Here is a 22,926-nt window from a genome sequence, read left to right as displayed (position 1 = left end):
TTTTGTACTCTGTATTTCAAAAGATTTTTCCTTTCCTTTTTTCTACTTTGTTGCTAGGTTTTTAAAACAAGCAATTACAGGAAAATACATATGAGAGGTTGTTATCAATCCCTGTTCTTGCAAAGCATACTTTAAAACATGTCTTTCTTTTGGAAGAAGCCAAACCGAGAGATCCTTCTGCAAGAGGTGGAGGAATGAGAATGCATCACAACAGGGTGTTTCATCTCCAAGAGCCAACTGCCTTTTAAGTGCCTTATTCCCATTGATTTCATGCTTGGATCAGAACTGGGTGCCTTGCTCTGGGTTCTGTTTCCACTGAGTGAGTTGAGCATTTGCTTATCTGTATGGGGGCAGTTTCCAGGTTTGGGACACTGGCAGAAAGAAATACCATTTGAATAGGATGTAAAGGAGAATATCCCTCTGTTTGCAGACAGCTATGATTTTAAACTAGTTACATTGTCCTTAAAGTTAGCATGAAATAAAAACTTCTCTTCAGCATTAGTATGTGAAACATTGTGCCTCTGGTGAAGGAGATGGCTTGTGTTTAAAACATTGCACTAGCTGATGAGTGGATTTGAATTTTCATTTTCCTGTCTGAGTGTCAGGGTAGTTAGTAACACAGGTGATGAAGCACTGGAGAAGTGCTGTATTTGCAGCCTGAACATAAAGCAGGAGGCTGAAACTCTTCCCAGACACAAATGAGAACTTGTATAAAGTGTTCATTGTGATATGGAGAATGTCAACAGTTCTGTTTAAATGAGCAAACAGCATTTTCCCAAGGAGACCATTTCCAGTAACAGGGGGTTTTGTCAGCAAAACAGCTTCCAGCACTTTCAAAACACTTTCCAAAGAGTCAGGCCTGTCTAGAAGCTGAATAACTTGTATCTCCAGTTTTACAGCTGCGGAAATCAGTGCAGCACAAATATTTCCAGGGGCTGCATTCAGAGACTCGTACTGCCGTACCTCTGCTTGGATGCTGTATGGAAAACAGTGCTGAGCCATTGAAGAAACCTGCCCAGACTATGGAGCAGCTCTGTAAAGAGTCTCCTCCAGTGGTTTTGCAATCAAGGGCATGTTAGGAACAGTTTCCCTGCTTAAGACAAAAAGTTACATTTCAGCAAAAACATTGGTGGAATGCAAGGAATGCCGTCCGGGAGAAACACCACAAGAGGTTGGAGGTTTCTTTCTTTCAGACTGGATTACCACACACCAGTTATGCTCCTTTTTTGAGGTTTCCTGTGCTTTGTGTGAACCTGTGTCCTTGAAATGCCATGCAAGAGTAACACTCCAGAGCCACAGGTGGCACCTGGTTGTAGGATCAGAAAGATGAGGAAGTCCTGGTATGCAAAAGGTCTTTGAGACCATATCCTTGAACTTGAACTGCTTTCTGCAAGCATTCAGGTTACACAGATGGCACTGCAACAAGGCAGGCTGGTTTGGTATGGCTGAAGAAATCAATCCAAAGGGAAAAAAACCCTTACATCTATCTACTCTTTATTTGCAACCAGTTGAGAAGTTGCACTGGCAGAGCTGTGCCAACAAAGCTCTTAGGAAGTGGGGCACAATAGTATAAAATAGCCCAAGGTGTTCTTCACCAGTGGGATAGAAACAGTCCACGTAAGCTAAAGAGTAGCTTCTTCAGTCCCAGGGGGTCCAGGTGTTATCAGGTGTCAGAGGTACCACTTCTGTTCTACACACCCCTTTAGCAGAGCATCAGCAGAAATACGTCTTGAATTTGGAGGGGCTTCAGCAGCAGTTATGTGGGCAGGAAAACATTTTGCTTCTAGAACCGATACAGTTCAGCCATATTTAGCTTGTGTGTTCTCTGTGTGTGCGTATCTGTGTATCTCTTGCTCTAAAAGTAACCTCTATTCAAGAGTATGCTATCCTTAGTGATGAAGGAGCAAGCAGTATTTTCTGAAAACTCAGCATTATATTTTCTACTAACTATCCATCTTACATCAGACCTTTAGAAGGGAATTTTGAAATAAGGCAAAAGAAGAAATGAAGGGGTAATCTTTTAAATCTGCAGATTCTTGAACAGTATGTTCAAGTGGGTCACTCGATCTTTGTGCAACTGTTTATCTTTCTTTCTGCATTCTCATTGCTGCCACTCAGAGTCCCTGGTGGCTACACCATGTGCGCCTTTCCTTAGGTGCTCATCAAAAGGATGGCAAGCAGATTTTATAAAGTGCTTTTGCAAGCCTTGGTTTACATAGCTGGTCATGCATGTGCATTGCAGCACTTCACAGACCTCTTTAGGCAGATGCCCTTCTAACATGTCGTTTTCATTTTCAATAAAAAGTTGAATTTTGGGCTTAGCTGACTAGATGGTTCTTGGGCTTGAAGTTTTTTAATGTTTTAAACAAAGCAAGTCACTAACTCTGTGAAATTCATATTTCATCATTTCGTTAGCAATTATCAAAATGCATTTGAGAATGTGAGACGTATTCATATAAGCTCTGGTAATTTATTTTTCCGTGTTTTGAAGCCTTTTTCTAAATGATTGGCCTGTGGTGTAATAAATGAGATTGGTTTGATGAAGATTTGACCAATATTAAAATAACTTTATCAGGTCTGAAGGGAATTCCTGAAGAGAAACTAATGTAAGCATTTGCTTACATCCCATTCTGCTTCAGTTTATTCCTGATTAAAAGGCTCATTTAAGTAGTTTCTTCTCTAAATGCAGCCTTTATGTTACAGTCACATAACGTGCACCAAAGCAACTTGTCATTGGGCAATTGCAGAATTACGGGTTTGATTCGTGCGTTTTGCTGATTGATGCTGGGGTGGTTGCTGAGCCCTTGCTGGTTTGCTCCAGGGGAAGCTGCTGGTCCTGCCGCAGGAGCAGATAACAAACGATATTTTTGGTGATTTCCCCCCCAGATCTGTTTTTGTAGAAGTGCAGATATTACTGGACTGAGGACTGAGCATCCTCTAGGAGGAATGCTAAGCTCTCATGAGAACTATGTGTGAATGCTTTCATTTGTCAGCGAGCTAGCGAGGGAGTGGGGTCGCTTGAACCCTCAGGAGGTGACAGTGGGACCCATCCACCCACACCAGAAGAACCAAGTCCACCCATAAGGGAGTCAGGCCAGGCAGCTGCTAAGCAGTTGAAGAAAGGGTTGTATTTATCTATGTTGTTACAGTTTGTATGGCTCAAAGGATGCAAGGGTTTTAACATTCAAGCCTGTGTTTTGGTTAAGTGTTGCAGGCATTGGGTTGGCAAAACAGAGGTTTACGGAAAGTCCTTCCATTCTGAGGAAAATCAAACCGGTGATGCAGTGGGATATGGCAGGTTCAGATCCACAGCAACCAGTTTAAACCTACTGCCAAAATCTCTGCTTTTCAGAGTTTTATTCCATGAAAAGATGTTCCTGGTGTCCCATCAATCCCAGCTGGTTTTGATGCCTGCCCTTCAGTCCTGCTGGCCCTGGCTGAGGGTGCAGCCACTAGTGGGGCACGGGGGCGAGCGATGCCACGGGGACGGCACGCTGCAGAGACACCGGGCAGCGCTGGATCCGTGCCCAGCGTCAGCATCTCTCTGTGAGCCCGTGCCAGAGTGCTGCCCTGGGATAAGTAGTGGCTCTGTTCCTTTTCCCTGTACGCTTTCTGTCTTTTCCTTTACGTACTCTAAAGGAGGGAAATTTCTTCTCATTCACTTTTGGAGTTAGGGGCATCTTAGAGACAAGTGGTTTATACTGCAGCACCCCTGGACTTTCTGCATATTTGATCTGCTCTTTGCATGGGACAGAGGATGTAACTGCAGCTGCAGAAGCTGCGTGGGTTTTTCGTAACACTTTGAAGGGTGTTGGATACTTCAGTGAAAAAAAACACAGCATAGGTTAAGCAACTGGTGTGGTGTTGACATTCTGATTTCATTACCTCTGGATACAGAGGTACATTCTAGGTACATTCTGATTTTATTACCTCTGGATACAGCACTTTTCCTACTGCAAGCAGAAATTGATAGAAATCATTAATAGCAAAACAAACTTTACCATAAAGTGATAAAACAAATGGAGACATCTTGTCATGACAGTGGTGATAACGGTGTGCTTACCCAGGTATGGTTTGTACTTGTAACAAACAGAGGTGCTGCTCGCCGCTTTGCTTTAATGGGCGGAGGCATCCTTGTAGTTTGGTTAAGAGAGGACTCACTCCATATTCAGCTATAATCTTGTCTGTGCATGAGGGCCTGCACTGAGCATCTCACAGTTCACACCAGCTTTGCAGCTCGGGGAGTCTCTGAGCTGATTCTTCTGCAGCCTCTTCTGCTTATGAAGCAACTCCCTGCAGACCGTGAGAAGCTCTAGCAAAAGAAGCATTTCCTGCTGATCCCTAAAGAAAAGAAAAGGGAAGATAAAAAGTCCGAATTACTAAGGCTCTGCAGTGTGGAGCAGCGTGTACTGGCTTTGCCTCTAGCAGGGAGGTGATGAGCTGAGTTGGGACTCTTTGCAAGAAGTTGCAAACCATGGTGCTGCCCGCGCACCAGAATGACCTCAGGGAAAACAAAGAAGGGTAGCATCTCTCCCCATTGCCATGCTTGCATGCCGCGGTTAGTCTCTCTGTGCATTATACTGTGTCGCAAGGGTAAACTTCTGACAGAAGAGAACAGGAGTCGCTTTCCTACAGGCAGTGGGCAAAGGAGCTGGGGGATGGCCGGGCGCTGTGTGTAGCTGCACAAGATACAGGGGGATCGTGATGTGTGAGTAGACAGCCCATCGTTCATTCTGCTGTTTTATAAATATGCATATTAATATTGCATGTGTAAATATAACCAGGGTATGTTGCCTGCACATGATGTATGTAACCCTGCGGGGCAGGGTGGGGGACAGATACCAAGGCTACTTAATGGGCTTTCTTAATTTAGCAGCCATTAGCGTGCCTCCCCGTCAAATGTTTTTAATTCTATGCTTCAGTGTAACCAATGGGTTTATTTCCAGTGCTCCTCACAGGCATAGCTTAGGCCAAGTACAAGTTGAATAACCTTCAGGAAAGCTGTGCTGTCCTTCTGTCAGCCGCTGTCTTTGAAAATTGCCTGCAGAGTTAGTGAGCAGGAACAGTTAAGATTTACAAACAATGATGAAGCTTGTCATGCATCTTTCACCATTCATCATCTGGGTGCCGTGGCTGGGCGGTGAAGTGTTCTTCATAAAAACCAGCTCAGTGTGAAATACACCTCGCAGCAATGTTTACTGCTCTGAAACTCGTCAGCAGCCCTTTATAGTAAATCCAGATTGCGATGTGACATTACAGTATATCATTGCAGAGCGCGCTGGGGTTTACACTAGGAATGAGTGCAGTTCACACCAGATGAGATGTCGAAATTGAGTTATGTAGGAATTTGGCTGTTATATGGGGATAGCTTTTGTTTTCTGAGGACTGAAAGTTAGCTTTATATATATAATATATATAATCTACACATACCTGTACTTGTGTGTGGGTGCCTATATCGATATAGAGGTATATATACATGGATATATGAATACACACATGCTATGCGTACGTTCTATATACAAACACTACCTGTGTTCAAATACAGATTTCTCTCATGGGACTCTGTCTTATTTTTATGCTATTTCTTAAAAATATTTCAGTATCTCACTGACGTGTTGCATTTTAGTGATAGTTGTTCAGCAGCCTTTTGTTTTCAAAAAATACTGTTGAAAACACAGTTCCTTGAACCTGGTAGTTTTATGACTCCTGGCTCGACATACAGAGTGGAAGTTTTGCTGGTGGATTTTTAGTTTAGGTTAATTGTGGGTTTTGTAGGGTGGCTATAGCAGGTGCTAAGATTGAATTCCTCGGTAGCAGAGCCAAGGGACTGCGAGGTGAGTGTGTTACGTACAACTGGTCGGCTGCCTTTGGGAGGACGGGGCTCCAGCAAAGCAGAGGTTGCTTCTGAGGTCTACACACGATGCAGACGGCTGGTAACTACTGAAACAGTGATAAGGCCCATTGCTGGGCTTTGTTTTGGGTGGGTTTTGGGTTTTTTTGTGTGTGTGAATGTCTCTCAGAGCTTGGGAGATGCAACTTTGAGCAGAAGATTTTAGGGAGATTTACCCAGAAACCTTAAAATAAACTACATAAACTACAAAAGTTACCGGTACATCTGGGTGCGTGCTGGGTTGGCAGATGTTCTCTCTGCTTCTTGTCCCTTCAGCAGCAGTGTAGATACAGGGTCATTGAGAATACTGGGTGCCTTTGTCCATTACATAAGTAGGAAGCCAGTGCAAAATATAACCAAGACATTTTCTGTATGTGTAAATTGAGGCTGAGTCTTTGGAAATAAATCTGCTGTCTTGCGGATCTGGTAGCCTGAGAAATATCCCTGGAGTTAAGCAGAGCTGGCTGTACAAAGTCACGCTGTGTGGTTTGGCCTATGGACAAGGACAGTAACCTGCGGTAGGTGCTCTGGTGGCAGCTAACTGGGTAAAAAGAAATGAAAGAAAAGACTGGAGATAAACCAGCAAAGTTTTTAAGTGCTTCCCATGTTGTTGTTATTTCAGTGCTATGCTGCAAAACCTGGAAATTAAGTTGTATTTCACTGCCTTTAGTGCTGTGACTGCTTTGACCTCTGTGTTTGAAACAGAACTGGCATGTTCTGGACTCTTCATTGAAGCCTTTTGCTTTCATTATTGCCTGGCTTTTCAACCGGAGGGAGAGATGGGATGTGTGAAATACTATTATATTTAATTTTAGATTTCTGAGGCACATGCTTGGGTATGAAATACAGTTCAGATGTGGAAAAAGGAGTGGGACTGCAGTTGGTACTACCAAAGAGGAGAGCTAACTATACTTCATTTGTCCTCCTCAGCTGTTTTCAAGTCCTGTAGTTGCTTTCTGCTTTGAGTGCTAATCCTGCAGTGAAATCATGCTTTTCTAGCTCAGAACAGTTTCCACGAGTGTGCTTATTGTTACTGATTTTATTTAGTTGATTTATTATATTTTCTAAAAAAAAAAAACAACACTGTTAAGGTTACCTTTGACTCTACTGCAGGTGGTTTGAATGTAAAGTTTCAGATCCACTAACTGTGTAAATACAGAGGCTTCCAGGCATACCAGCAGCATTCTAGACTTGTTTATATTCATATTTAGCTTAATAATACAGTATTAATCTCACGTGCTTCTTTACCAGAGGCTTTAGAGGATCCAGTGAGGTTTCTTAGAGGTGATGGGGGTGGGGGTGAGGGGGTGGAAGTGTTAAGCACTATTTACAATTTTTTTTTTTTTTACTTTCTCCTTCTATTTTGAGAGGGGAAAGTTTAGACATCTTTTATGTTACTCTCGTGGCTTGAATTAGAGGGGTGGATAATAAAGCTGTCACTTAGAAAGTAGTGGTTTCACATGCCAGAATGTTGCATATAAAATCAAAGGGACATATTTCTTCACAACCTTGACTGCTTTATGTACCCATTCAGTTTCTAGTAAGTTTACCAAGCTGCAGTCTTCAGATATGTATAGTGAGTGGTGCCTTGACACAAGGATGCTGTAATAGCCTTAGGAAGCCTGAAGTCTTTATGAATATTAGGTTAGTGCAAAAGTAATTGTGTTTTTTTCATTGTTGAAGTTTGACATTTGATATTGGGATACATTCTTAAATAAATGTGGTTATGTTATACATAATTTTAATGCACTTTTCTCACTTTATGTTGTTTTTTTTTTGCTGCTGAATTATTCCTTGGTGATTATTTTATATTTAGTTTAGACTATGGAAATTATGTTAGACAAAAAGCAAATTAGAGTTATTTTCTTACTCGAGTTCAAAATTGGTCCTGAAGCAGCGGAGGCAACTTGTAACATCAGCAATGCCTTTGGCCCAGGATCTGTTGATGAACATACAGCACAGTGGTGGGTGAAGAAGTTCCACAAAGGAGACAAGAGCCCTGAAGATGAGAAGTGTAGTGACGGGTATCGCAGAATCACAGAATGAAGCTGACAACAACCAATAGAGACTAATAATCGAAGCTGATCCTCTTACAACTACATGAGAAGTTGCTGAAGAACTCAACATCAACTGTTCTACAGTCATTCGGCATTTGAAGTGAATTGGAAAGGTGAAAAAGCTCAATAAGTGAGTGCCTTGTGAGCTGACTGAAAAGAAAAATAATCGTCATTTTGGAGTGTTGTCCTTTATTCTACACAACAACAAACCATTTCTCAATAACATTGTGATGTGCAACAAAAAGTAGAATTTACACAACGAGCATCGGCAACCAGCTCAGTGGGTGGACCAAGAAGAACCTCCAAACCACTTCCCAAAGCCAAACAGGCAGCAAGAAAAGGTCATGGTCAATGTTTGGTGGTCTGCTGCCGCTCTGATCCACTGCAGCTTTCTGAATCCCGGGAAAACCATTCCATCTGAGAATCTGCCCAGCAAACCGATGAGATGGACCGAAAGCTGCAATGCCAGCAGCCAGCACTGGTCAACAGAAAGGGCCAGATTCTTCTCCATGACGATATCCAAGCACACGTCACACAAACAATGCTTCAAAAGTTGAATGAATTGGACTACAAAGTTTTCCCTCATCTGCCATATTCACCTGATCTCTCACCAACCGACTGCCACTTCTTAAAGCATCTTGACAACTTTTTGCAGCGAAAACACTTCCACAACCAGCAGAATGTAGAAAGTTCTTCCCAAGAGTGTTCAAATCCCGAATCATGGATTTTTACGCTACAGGAATAAACAAACTTATTTCTTGTTGGCAAAAATATTTTGCCTGTAATGGTTCCTATTTTGATTAATAGAGATGTGTTTGACCCTAGTTAGAATGATTTAAAATTCACGATCCAAAATTGCAACTACTTTTGCACCAACCTAATACATACTCAAAACACTATTGCAAAGCTTGTCGTTTAATTTCCCATTCTTACAGGTGACTCATTCCTCTCGCAGTGTCTGCTGTTTGTAGGTTGAAGGAGACTTCAGGAGCTAGGGCAATAATTGGTAAAAATACTCCAGAAGGGTGCCACATTAACAGTATTTAGTGCAGTGCTGGCATCCAGTTCTTGCTGTCCAGACGTCTCTGAATTTGGATTAAATGGGTAAGTGCTGGCTGAGACTAAGGAAAAAAATAAGTGTCTGGTGTGCGAAGTGACTTAATTTTATGTTGTTTTCTCACACTCATACAAAGGTCTTGTGGTGGGGCAGTATTTTGTTACAGTGACCCTGCAAGGAATCAAGGCAAACCTATCTGTAGAGCACTGTAAAAATAGTCCAGGAGGAAATTGCTCATAATGGGGGAAAAAAAATAAACAACACGCCACAAATAAGCTAACAGCATGTTGGCTGATTATAATGACTGTCTTGCAGCATCCAGGAATTGTCAATCATACCTTAATGTTTCTAGAAGTGAAAAGTCAATGTGTAGTTGTTTAATTTGACATGACTCTCAGGTTGAGAAAGTGTAATCGCTGGAGGGGACAGTTAAGTAGCTGTGCTCCGTGTCAGCCTGTCTCGCTCCGACTACTGCACTAAACGCTTTCCTGATGAGCGATAGATTTGGTTAAATACCAGGATAATTGCTAGCTACAGCATCCAGCACTCTTTTAATGCCTTGTACTACATCTGTATTAGCTCTTGCCTGAGGCTGTTTGAGGTTTCTGCAGGGAAGAAGGCATGTAGGTTCAATTATGTTGTTCTCCTTCGGGTTTTGAAGGGCAATTGTTGCAGAGCTAAACAAGCTATAATAAATTACATTCCGGGTCTTCCAAACCTGTTGAAGAAGATCAGACATGCAAGTGCTGTAGCTGCCTTCTGCTTTAAGTGACATTTTGTTAGTCTGCCACACCGAGAACACATGAAGAATTATTTAAACAAAGTGTTTTTTAACTTGAAAAATGGAAAAATATCCAAGTCATTTTGCTACACTGGTACGAAGCCAGCTAGCTTGTTTTGCACGCTATGAAAGTATTTACTTCCCCTCCTTGCTTCCACGCGTGTAAATAAGATCCTATGCAAATCTGTATTCATGCTCATTGTGTGTAAGCCAAATAAGAGGGGGACTTAGCTCTCCCCTCTGTAATTAGGAGGGTGTCAGCATTTTCATTACCCTGTTGGTGTTCTGAGGGGAGGACGTGGAGCAGCTGGGTGCTCCCTTCAGCTGGGACAAGACGTGACAGGAGCTGGAAACACCTGAGCACAGAGAGGGAATTGCAGCTCACTTTAAAAATGTTTGAAAGACGTCATGGGTTGGGGGGGGGGCATTTGTTTTTGAAATATGCTTCTCTTAAAAGTCTGAGAAGATCTGGAGGCTGGTTTTGAAGTATTTTCAAAATTAAACATTTCATTTGGTTAAATTAATTTTAGTATGTGGTCCAGAAAGAGTGGGAGCCAAGTTAACCACATAGGACTCCGCGTGACTCATTTTGAAATTAACCAAGCAGCTGTGATTTTGTTTCTTCTTTAAAACCGGCATTTACATGTTTGAATTTATTTCCTGATTTTTCATAATTTTACAGTGCCGCTTTTACAGCTCTGTGCCTGATGTTTATCTCACAGTATCTGTTAAATCAGTGAAGTTGAACAAGCAGAAGGTTTGCGTAAGGTCTGCATCACACCCTGTATGCTGTGGGTAGCATGTTTATTTGCCCCAAGCATGGCACTAATCATGTCTTAGACTGCTGAAAGTAAAATAATGTTTTAGTCTAGTTTGTCACTGGTTTTGTTTCCTTTCTGGACATGAAAGAAAAAGAAAAATCAATGAGCTCTCTTTCCTGTTCACTTATAAATCATTTTCCCTTTCTAGTTCTGTCTCAGGGCAGTTGCAGACATTGCAAGGAGTGTTTTATTTTCCCACTCTGAAGCGACTGTTTACACTAGATTTTTTTTAGTGATTTTTTTGTATTGGCTTTTGGCTATATAAAACACATTTTGATAAATTTCAGTCAGACCTAGATTTGAGCTAGCTGTGTACCCTTAAATACAGTTTAAAATCTCCTAAATACTCTAAGTCAATACTTTGCTTTCTCCATGTCTTGGATAAATATGAGTTTCCAGTTCATAAAGCTATCTCTACCAGCTGTGTCAAACTCATCTTGCTCCAACTCTTCCCTGACTCACAAGGGTTTTCAGGGACTTAAATTTTGCATATTGAGTTTCTGATTTTTCTAAGGGATAAAACTGCATGTGAGTGTGTGCAAACAGAGTCTCCAGTGGAGTGAACAACATTGCCTTGTTGAGAGGCATCTGGTGTGTTGCTGTTACACAGATACTTTTGCAGGGACTAACCCAGATGGAGCTGTAACTGCCTAAACTGTAGTTAAAAAGCAGCAAGGAGATTGCTTGATCGATTTTAGAGCTTTTCTGCCACTTAAGGTCCACCTTTCTGATTTCAGACTGTGGCAAGCAAGGACAAGGAAAGCCCAGGTTGAAAATTGGTCAAATACACTCAGAGCCACTCGAGTAACCTAAGTAAGGAAAGATGGCATAAGAGCACTGATATGACCTAGTACCCTTGTAGGAAATTAAAACAACCAAGGTTTTTAGACCTTCTTGACCTTCAGCTCGTAGACCATAAACTGTGATCTCAGGGGAGTCTGACCCTTCCTAGCAAGGCAGCTGCTGTCAGGATCCTGAATTAAGTGCTGGACACTGGTGGGTTGTCAGTCACAGAATCACAGAATGTCAGGGATTGGAAGGGACCTCAAAAGAACATCCAGTCCAGTCCCCCTGCTAGAGCAGGAACACCCAGATGAGGTTACACAGGAATGTGTCCAGGCGGGTTTGAATGTCTCCAGAGAAGGAGACTCCAGAACCCCCCTGGGCAGCCTGTTCCAGTGTCTGTCACCCTCACTGAGAAGAAGTTTGTTCTCAAATTTAAATGGAACCTCCTGTGTTCCAGTTTGTACCCATTACCCCTTGTCCTATCACTGGTTGTCACCGAGCAGAGCCTGGCTCCATTCTCCTGGCCCTTTCCATATTTATAAACATTAATGAGGTCAGCCCTCAGTCTCCTCCAAGCTATAGAGACCCCGCTCCCTCAGCCTTTCCTCATACGGGAGACGCTCCACTCCCTTGATCATCTTTGTTGCCCTGCGCTGGACTCTTTCCAGCAGTTCCCCGTCCTTCTTGAACTGAGGGCCCAGTCCCACCAGGTCTGCATGGCCATGGCTGTATCAAATCTGCAGGACCTCCTGGGCCTGGGGAGGCATCACCAGGCACAGCCTGTGTCCTGTGGCTGGTGGCACACGGTCACCTCAGAGCAGGACCAGCCTCCATGCCACACCACTGTTTCACAGTATGCATTTAATGCTGCGATTGTGTTCATGGAAGTAAACATAAATATAATGCAGCAGGTCTGTCTTAAGCCTAATGTTGTGTGAAACTTCATTTAACTTATTTGACTACCTCAAAAATGTTTTGTGTTTGGTTTTTGTCCCTATTTTCTCAAGTATTGTGACTTATTGCAGCAAGATGCCTCAACTTCAGAGAGCATAAATCTCACTTTAAAATAAGTAGCAACATATTTACTCTGTTCATGCATATACCCATCTTGAGCTGTGTATTTCATCCATACTTGCTGAACCGTTTTACTGCAAATCTGCTTGACTTGCTTCCAAATTAAAGTTAATATTATAAATGGTAATACCATGGTAATCTTGAGTCACTTCAAAGCCTTCTGGCTTTTTAAACTGCGGATTTGCTTAAATTGCAAGCTGTAAATGATAAGACTTCTTCTTTCTTCCCTCTTGTTCAATTTTGAGCAGAATTGTTGATGAGTACGGTCTTACTCATGCTGCAGTGACAAACCTCCTGCTGTTTTCACTGGTATGGTACAGGTTGCAGGTCCTTGTTTTCTCCCTTGCCAACAGGGAAGCTTGCATTATAAGAGCATTGAAGAAAACAAATCTGTTCTTTGCAAGTGAAAAATCTATTGTGTCTGCCGTAACAGATCACTTTCATTAGACTTAGCGTTTTCTCTGATTGTTTAGTTACCTCTGGATTTCCAAAAGCTTGCAAATCATGTCCAAAAAAATCTTTCAAGCTGTATAGTATGGTACTTTCACAGTGAGCCAGTATTTTATAAAATTAAGACTTGTCATTAAACCTGAAAGAGTTGCTGCTGTCATTATTAGCTATTTGGTTACTCTTTGAGCATTGTGACTGATGACAGTGGGCATGGATTTAATCCTTGTTTTATAGATTGAAAGTGACGTTAACAACAATAAAAATGTAAAGAGGGGTGACCAGATTTAACATTTAAATTTATATGGCTAGTCCTGGTGTTGTGCAAACTGTGATATTCTCCCTTTTTTCCTGATGTGCTGGTGAAGATTAACAGCCCTTCTGACCCTGGAGCAGAGAGACATTTAGCCAAAATAGTGTTATGTTTGGATTTCTGTGCAGAACACCAGAAGTTTATACATGATTGTTAAAGCTCTTAGGATCCTATTTCTGTTCTTTAGTACAGCTACAAAAGGGAGGAATCTTGTGCTGTTTTTTTGTCTCTCGGCCTATTCTGCTGCTTGATAACATGATCCTGAACCTTGAGTGCACTCTTTCTTTTAAAATTACCATTGCTTTTCGAAAAGCAGTTCATTGCCACACCTATGGCAAATGGCAGTGCGTGCTCTAGGTAGGACAACTGATGCTTCTAGAGGCAGTTGTTCCCAAGGAACTTCTTGTTTTGACAGGTTTTAAATACATATACCAAGCAAAATAAAAGCAACTATGTTTTTGTCATAGCAATGCGCAGAAGCAGATGATGAGTTGGAGTCACTTGCTGTCTCCTGTGTCGCACTACAGATAGATGTAGCATGTGAGGCCTTTCCTCAAAACGGGGAGCAGACCCCACTTCTGTCCCTCTGCACCCCGCATTGTCTGCAGTCATCCCACAGAGAAGCAGCGGGGAGTCTTCTGCCCCTTCGTTCTCACGTGCTGCCAGGTGACAACTGTAGTAAGCATGTGTGACTACATTGCCACGGGCTAATGGCCACCGGGGATGTCCGTTTCGGTCACCTCTCTGTGGCATTATCGGTTGGTTAGGTGGTGCTGGGGACATGTGGCAGAGCCTGCATCATCAGCACGGGAGAAGATGCAGACCCCAAAGGAGATGGACAGTAAGAAGTCTACAGAAAATTAGCGTGAGGTCACCAAACAATGCCTGAAGGGGCTGTAGGGTGAAAAGAGGCAACACTGTGTTCTCCTCATTAGACCTAGCTGGAAATTGTTCTGATAAAATCTTGAGCTCTGAAAAAAATCCCGCCTACTGGTTGTTTTTGCTAAAATCATACATTCCTGCAGAGTCACGGTGGGACAAGCAGAGGGTTCAACTGGACACCCACCTTCTTTCCTCAGCAGGCTCACACATGTGGTGGGTCCTGTCCTGGCTCTGCTGGTTTTGCCTTGCCACTGGAGGTTGCCACCTGTTCACATGGTTGTGTGGCCTCTTCTGACCTGGATCTCTGGAATGGTTTGTTTTCTTTTTCATGGGAAAACAAAACAAAAAGACCAACAAAGGCAACAAAAACCAAACCAAAAAACCTTCCTTTTCAAAAAAACTCAGCTCATGGGAAAGCCCAGCGAGTCCCAAGCCTCCTTGGCCCCATACCACAGCAATTTTCTGCAAAACCAGTCCTGGCTGGATGAAATACCCAGAATAGGTATTTGGGCATGCACACTAGTAGCTGGCAAGATAATGAGATGTTTCTCATGAGAAGTGATTTATATGTGTTTTTTTAAATCTTGTTTTTAATCACTAAAGGAATAAGAAAAACAGTCCAAAAAGTGGATTTGAAGTCCATTTTTTTCTCAGAGCTGCTTCTGTCTTTTGCCAGTGTTTTGAGTACAGCACACCAGGGACATCTCTTTTTTTGATGAAGAATCAGTCTCCAGTGTTGTGTGTGGAATAGAAAAGCAGTATCTGACCTCCAGGAATAAAGAGATTAAAGGTCCCAGCTTTGTCACAGCCTTGTTATGTGATGAAGCAAATCGCTTCATTCCTCTGAGATTTCTTTGCTGCTTCTCAGCTGGTAGCAGATCTGCAAATACCCACATCCCTAACACACTGTTTTATACACCTTTTCTGGAAGTCAGTGCATTGCATATGGTCGCATGACTGCTCTCTGATCATCCATTCCAATCCCCCTGCTGGAGCAGGAACACCCAGATGAGGTTACACAGGAATGGGTCCAGGTGGGTTTTGAATGTCTCTAGAGTAGGAGACCACAACCTCCCTGGGCAGCCTGGGCCAGTGTCTGTCACCCTCACTGAGAAGAAGTTTGTTCTCAAATTTAAGTGGAACCTCTTGTGTTCCAGTTTGTACCCATTACCACTTGTCCTATCATTGATTGTCACCGAGAGGAGCGGCTCTGTCCTCGTGACACTCACCCTTTCCATATTTATAAACATTAATGAGGTCAGCCCTCAGTCTCCTCCAAGCTAAAGAGCCCCAGCTCCCTCAGCCTTTCCTCGCACAGGAGATGCTCCACTCTCTTCATCGTCTTTGTTGCCCTGTGCTGGACTCTCTCCAGCAGTTCCCTGTCCTTCTGGAACTGAGGGGCCCAGAACTGGACACAATACTCCAGATGTGGTCTCACCAGGGCAGAGTAGCAGGATTTAAATAAGTGACTAGGAAATGGTAGGGAAGGAAAAGGGAGATGCCTTTGATATTTTAGTGCGATGCCTTTTCTTTCAGGTTGAAAATACCTCAGGTCCGTGACCACATCTGAGCTCTTTTGTGATGCTGAGGTCATTGTGCTTCTTGTGTAACCATACAGAATGTTTACCCAAAGAATCCTTCACAGAAGTGCACTTTTTACCCTGTTACCTGGCAGTGGGAGATGTCTGCTTTACACTGAGGTGCCCCATTCCTGCAGAATGTTTCACTTGATATCTTCCAAAATGGTAAATATGTGTGTGAAACCATTACAATCATGTCTCTTTATATGGAGGGAACTAACCATCGGGGTTCCTGGCAGTGAAATTTAAACCGGGGAGCTTTCTGCAGAGTAGAACTTCTTTGTACATTGCTGAGACCCGGCTCAGGCAGAGTGAGCATTTCTAAAGAATACCTTGCACAAGAAGTGAGTAACCATTCACTTCTGCCACCCTAAAACCAAGCTTTTACCAGCTGAATGTCACTCATTGCCTTTCAGTCATACAAAGCAAAGGTGCACGTCTCAACACACCTGATCCTTCTGAGGTTTTTCGGAGGCGCTTCACCCTCTGCCTTTCCTGGTCCTGCAGCAGCGGCTTGGTGACATCAAGTTAGCCCCAGAATGTAATACTGGTGACAGCAGAAATGGTTGGTTTGTCAGTACTGCTCTGGTCTGGATTGTGCCTGCAAGCATGTAGGGTGGTTGCTCCGTAATGGATTGGTATAGTTTCAAGGTAGGTTTTTGAGTCTCAGAAAAAAAGCCCGTGCTTCCCTAATGTTGTCTGTGCATCCTCCCTGTCTTAACTGGTGCTGAATCAGAAGTGGAAAGCCTTGTTTGATTGTTTCACATTGTTGTAAGAAAATTTAAAGCCAGAGGTGAGTGGGTTCAACAAGAGGATATTTTCTTCAGCTTCTGGTTTCTAATTACATCAGTTATAGCCCTGCCTTCTTAGTTGCTAAAAGTACAAGCATGAACTGGAAAAGAATGAGATAATCCATGGTAAAGCACACTGAATAAAGATCTCCATTCAGGTCTTTACCTTTTATCCCGAGTTCCTAATGCCAAGAATTAATACTATTTGAAAATACACAATGAATGTGCCCTATTGTGGGCATCCAAGATAATCCTAATTGCTTTAAATGTTAGTGAGAAGGGTAAGTGTTTGAGAAAGCATTTGAGGGGGAAAGGGCTCTACTGTGAAATAGTATATGTGCGTTAAGAAGCACGGAGGGTACATGTTTTCAGTTCCAGATCCTTAGGCTTGTTTTCATTTTTGCATTGAAAAGCAGCTCTACGTGTCACTCTTGAGATTTCTTATCAGGGGGAAAGTAACCATGGACATAAGTTTCTAGAACAAGCCTGGTTGCCTTTGTGTTATGTGCAAATCAGAAAATGAGCACCACTCCCATTTTCTCATAAGTCGGTCTGCATTACAGTGAGAACAGTCTACAACATATTAATCAAAGTGAAAATCGCAGAGACATTTCAGGTCGTGTACGTAATAATGTGGAGTTCAGTTTTAAGGCAGATCCAGAGCCAAGTTTCCATTAGCCCCTTGTTACTATTTGGTTTCTGTCTCCCTGTCAGACTGATGTCTCCTGTTCCTGTCTGCTGTGTATAACCCTGCTTCTAAGAAGCCTGCACCCATGCCGTGGTGTGGTGACCAGCTGCAGCGAGCAGAAACCCTTGGCTTCAAGTGGACTTCCAGAATTTGTGGGAGCCCTCACCAGGTCCAGGTCTGTGATGAGGCCCAAGGGATAGGAGGAGAAGAACAGTCAATAAGGAACATGTTTACACACTTGCAGCCATTGGCATGAATTCTCAGTAGGAACCGTTTCATCCCATCTTTCATCCCGAGCAAGAGAAATGTAAGGAAGGAGACAGCAATGTTGTTTTTAGATTAGTTCACACAGAGTAGAAGCAAAAGAACTAAAAGATATTGAGGATTCATTGAGCGTGAAAGTCCTTCAGGAACAAGTAACTCCAGCTTAACAGAGTATGAATATTTGTGTTCAAAGGAGATCTTGAAAACACAGCTGATGAAAGTTCATCTTGTAATTTTCTTAAGGTTTTCAGCTTCTGGAACCCCTGGTGCTATAGGCCCCTGACTGCTCCTGTCTTAGATCTACACAGAGCAGAATACCAGAGTATGAGACTGATCCCCTTACCAAGCTGGTTCATGGAGAACAGCCTGCCACTGACACTGGTTTCTTCACCCTAGTGTAAGTCAGTTGTGCTCCCATCTTTTCCAATAGTGCATTCACACAGGAAAGAATTGCACAGGAGATTCAGTGGAGACAGATTTTTTTTTCAACATTTCGTTAATTAATGCACTGCTTAAAGTGTTGAACATTTGGTAACATAGGGTTAAGCACTCCAAAGATGAGGCAGCTGAATGGAGGTTGCTTAGGAGAAATGGCCTCAAGTTGTGCCAGGGAGGTTTAGATTGCATATTACGAAAAACTTCTTCACAGAAATGGTTGTCAGGCATTGGAACAGGCTGTCCAGGGAAGCGGTAGAGTCACCATCCCTGGAGGTCTTTAGATGAGGTTCTTAGGGACATGGTTTAGTGCTAGAGTTAGGTTAGGCTGTGGTTGAACTTGATGATCCTGAGGGTCTTTTCCAACTGAAATTAATCTGTGATGCTGTTCTAACTTAACTTGGCCTTTCTGCATGCGTTTGTGTTGGGATTTCATCTTATAATGATACACAGCAAAGTCAGGGCAGACCCTAGCACTGTTGTTTGCCACTCTAATGCTTTCTCCACAGTAGGAAAATTCTGGTTTTCTGTCCTGCACTTTTTTTGGTGTGTCTGCTTCTCAGTTGCTGGGTCAGATGATTCTGATGGCTTTCTGAGTGCCTGATTTTGCAGCAGTAACTGTGTTTTTGGTTTGGTTAGTTTGGTTTGGGTTTTTGACCTAATGCTCTGTCAGGCAGTTGCCATGCGTGTTAGGGTGGCTGTGGTAGCGTGGCAGGCTGTTTGCTGGCTGTGTGCGGTGGAGTCAGCCCTCCAGGGTCCAGCTGAGCAGTGGAGTGGCAGGGTACCATCGACTTGGGCAGGAACTGGCCATTGTTTTCAAACTGAACGTGACCCCCGGTGTTTCCAGGCCACCCTTGGCTACAGAGATAATATAAAGAGCTGTTCTTGTCTACTCTCATGCCTAAAACCCAGGCACGCTTTAGTGGAGCCCTGGTGCCCTGCAGCTGCCAGCAGCAGTCTGGTTCCACGCCCCTTCATCCTGCATGCCTGCTTGTGCTTGCACACGTGTGTGTGCGCACCGGGAAGAAATGCATGGGCCTTAGCAGCGTGTGGGACTGGCATTCTTACTTATTTTCCTTTTCGCTGAAATAGAAGGTGAAAGAGTTTTGAAAAATGAATTGTACCTCTCAACTTTAAGTCTTTAAAAATGGCTCTTTATTGAGAGTTTAATAGCTTTTTAAATGTAAACTCAGGAAAATATTTACTTTCCAAGCGTGAATATCCTTCTGCTTTTTCACATCATTGAAAACTGTATTACTCTTTTCAGTCCATTGAATTCCAGGGATCACTCATGTTAAAAGTCAGTGCAGTTGCCATTGTCAGAAGATGTAAGGTTTTGTGTTTATGGTTGGAATACCTTCTCGCTTCTTTTCCTGTGTGATACTTGCCAAATTTTTTTCAGATTCATATAACTCATAAGTATTCGGGTGCTTTCCGAAGGGTAAAAGGTAATTAGATCAAGGAATGGTCTTTAAAAACTGTCACAGACCCAATTCTGGTAGTGTTATTTACACAGATAAGGGCTGTGTAACAACGGTGGGAGGATCAGCCACAAGCCTCAAACAGATGAAACCCATAGACTTAAATCAAAAAGAACATGGGTTTTGTTTCTTTGAACTTGGAACTTCTAGATTTTATTGCTGTGTGATTAAAACACTGGAACAGAATTGCTCATTTCCTTTTTCGTGCCTTTTTACAGCTACAAGTCCCAGTCCAAGTATCTTGCTCTTATTACGAGCATTACACCTATCTGCTGCTCCTTGCTTGAAGTGGAAGTCTTTCCAAGTAAGCAGTGCAGGGTTTGCATAGAGGAGCAGCACTGTCATCTACTAGAGATAATATCTTGGTAGTGCCAGGTTGTTTTTTAAAATCTGTGTAGCTGTAGTTACATACCCCTGCGCACATTCACAGACCAGCATATATAGTCCAAATTGCCTAACCGTCAAAACTGTGATAAATTTGGAAGTCAGTGGAAGAACAAACCGTGTTATTGAGATCAGTGCTTCAATCCCTGAGATGATTTGTGAGACCAACCAGTTGGTGACTGGAACTGTTCCCATGTAATGACACTTCAAATTTGAAGTTTGATCGGGGTGTCTAATGCCCTATGAGAAATGTTGGGAGATGGCAGAACTGCACTGGTCCAGAAGGCTTAGGAGACACTGCTTGTGGTGCTAAGAAACAGGTATGGGTGTCTGTCTACCAAAAGAGTTGCCCTCTGTGTCATTCCACAGGTTTTAAATAAATTAACATAGAGTTGCTGGAAAAATGGATCATGAAAATAAAGTGGCAGTTTTACTCTGGTAGGGTTTTAACATCCATGCTGTAGCATGTTGGGTGGGTTTTCTGTGGATTCTTTCCATTTAGAAAAAGTCCTTTAAGTTTGTCACAGAGATTTATAGATCTCAGTATTTAAAAATGGGCCTTTCCATCACTCCAGGCACATGTACGCTAAAAATATTAACAAATCATTTAAAACAAATAACCCTTTTCCCCATTTGGGCTACTCAGGAGTAAACAAAAAATTGTCCCCTTTCAACCGCAATTGCTTCCTTCGTACTCCTGCCCTGGAGCCTGGGAATACAGACGTTCCTTACAGCATATCCTAAATCTTAACACATTGGGCCTTGCTAGATCAGAGCAGAGAGAGGTTTCTGAATCAAGAGAGCTGAGTCCTTGAGCCAGTCAGCCATGTTGAAGCCACTCTACTGTTTGTTTACTACATAATGCAAGGTACTTCGTGGAGAAGGAGATGATTCCTGGTGCCAGACATGAACAGACCCAATAAAAGCTTGTGTTGGCAGGCAAAAGCTAAGCCCTTGAATGACCTTTGAGGAGCTAGTCTCTAGCACATGTTAGGAGAGGTGCCGATTGCTGCATCTTCTATAGGTAATTTCCCCTTTGTCGCTGAACTGAGGACCTACAGATCATCTCTGTTCTGTCCCTTTGTAGTAGTCAAAGCATGAACCACTCCAACAAGTTACTTACCTGAAATATTGCATGGTATGTGCTTCAGATCATAGGACTGTGGTGCAGACTGGGCCGAGCAATGAGTATGTTTGTGCTGTGAGCCTGTTTCACTAGATGAGCCAGCTTCCTTTCCAGAGGAGCAGAAATGTTCCTCCGTTCCTCCACTTGTTTTCCATAACCTGCATGTTTGCATCTGGTTCAAGTCCTAGGAACTCTTAGGCAGGGATGAAATCTCAAGCACTGGCTTAGCAGAGGAAGTGAATTGGAAAGGCCTGTCGTATCCTTGTCTAGACACTGAGGATGTGCTTTTTCCTTGGACTCCACCATCACCATGTCTTAGACACTGAAAAGGGAGGCAGGAAACAGGCTCAGGCATCGCCTGGTATGTTCTTGTGGCAGAAGAAAGCTTGACCTTGCACCCTCCAAAGCGTGTTTCTGATTCTCCACTGCTTCTGGGTTTCAGGATTCATGTACTAGAAAAAAAAAAACTCTACAAAGTTGTTCCCAACTACAGGTTACCCAAGTGCTGTTCTGTCCTCCTCTGGGTGCAAATCAGTGCCATCTCCAGCAGTCCAAGGGTTATTCAGGCCTGGAGATGCTGGAGAGACCTGTTTAGCTGTTTGTGCGTTTGACCACATCTCAGAGGAAAACATGATGCTCCAGACCCAGATTCCTCTTTCTGTTTCATTAAACCATTGACAGCCTTCACTGGATATCTAAAAACTGTTGGAAGTTACCTTGACTAATTTGTCGCTACCTCTTCTCTGAGCACTGCACTCTTTTCTTGTCTTTTAGCTAGGAGAAAATGTAATATGAGGTTAATATCCCATTCGTGAAGCTAAAAAAAAAAGTTCTGTCAGATATAAAAGACAGTAGTAGAGTCTGATTTGGCAGGGCGATGTGGGAGCTGTGCTTGGCCCTTAACACACATCAAAGGAGAGACTTGCATGAAATCAAGGAGCCAGGTACTGCAAGGTCAAAAATGGGCAAAACTGCCTGAAAGTAACAAAAACTACCATTTTATCTAGTCACAGGAAAAGCAGATGAAAATTACATGTGAGACCTCAACTCTGTAATGTCTTTTCCATCTCTCAATAACCAGCATTGTGTTTAAAATAAGGACAAACCAGGAAGCTGAGCCACAGGTGGAAGTTACTGCAGAAACATACATTACTACAAAAATGGGATACTGATGTTTTGTAAGAGGGTGTTTCTCCTTTTCACAGCGATGAGGTAGACCCAGATGGCTACTGTTTACGTTCCTCAAATCCCCTTAAATTTTCCTGGCTGTGAAAGTGAAACCTGACCTTTTCTTTTTCATTAAACTTCATTATTGCTAGAAGTCCCCAGGACCTGCAAGTACACAGGGCTCAAGTGCGGAGGAGCTGCTCGCTTAGGCACAAACGGTGCAGTTTGGGGACAGTTTCAACCTCGACTCTGTATTCCCTGTTCTTGTGCAGTTGTCCTAGATTCATCATGGCCTCTAAAAAACAAGCCATGGTTGTAAACAATATTCTCTTCTAAAAGATCACAGCCTGATAATGTTCTGCACTAAACAGTAAAATCCAGAACATAGTAAGTATTGATGATTAAGGTTGTCAGGGGCCCATAGAGCTTCTGCTGTGATTTAGTTCACTCCGACTGCTTCAGCTACGATGCATTTTGCTAATTACATCATAGATTTTCCTATTGATGAACAGAATCTGAATTAACACGGGAAGCACTAATGTTACCCTTTCACTATTATTGTTGTACAAGAAGCCGCGGCAGATGCTGGCAGTTAGTTACACAAACATTAGTATTAACGATTGGCCATTTGGAATTGGTGACAAACTGCCGCCCGCCGGAATCCTGAGCCTGAAACCAATCAGGAAGTTAATGAGGAGAGAAATTGCCACTGCAGCTTCCCCTTAATTATATTCACGGTAGGCAGGAAGGGAGTGTTGGGGGTGGATCTCAACTCATCTAAGGTTAGGAAGGTCAGAGACCCTTTTACTTGGTTTTTGTATCTGATGCAAATTGCAATATTGCAGCCGTTCCTAGCACTTTATTTGTTTTAAATTCTTTAATGTTTGGCCATAGCCTCGGGC

The 22,926-nt window shown here is 42.8% G+C and overlaps 1 protein-coding gene and 1 long non-coding RNA gene across 2 annotated transcripts in view; one reads left to right on the top strand and one right to left on the bottom strand.

Moving 5' to 3' along the window:
- The window catches only part of DMRT1 (doublesex and mab-3 related transcription factor 1), a 62,065-nt gene that overhangs the window by 38,030 nt on the left and 1,109 nt on the right, over positions 1–22,926 (top strand). The window lies entirely within an intron of this gene.
- On the bottom strand, positions 7,760–15,715 carry LOC110362349 (uncharacterized). Its single transcript, XR_002419667.2, has 3 exons — positions 15,656–15,715; positions 14,293–14,412; positions 7,760–7,829 (listed from the first exon to the last, which is right to left on the bottom strand). It is a non-coding gene; the product is annotated as an uncharacterized LOC110362349 (long non-coding RNA).

Source organism: Columba livia, chromosome Z, assembly GCF_036013475.1.
Source record: "Columba livia isolate bColLiv1 breed racing homer chromosome Z, bColLiv1.pat.W.v2, whole genome shotgun sequence".
NCBI lineage: Eukaryota > Metazoa > Chordata > Aves > Columbiformes > Columbidae > Columba > Columba livia.
Note: the sequence above shows the minus strand (reverse complement) of the source record. Positions and strands in the feature narration are given on the sequence as shown.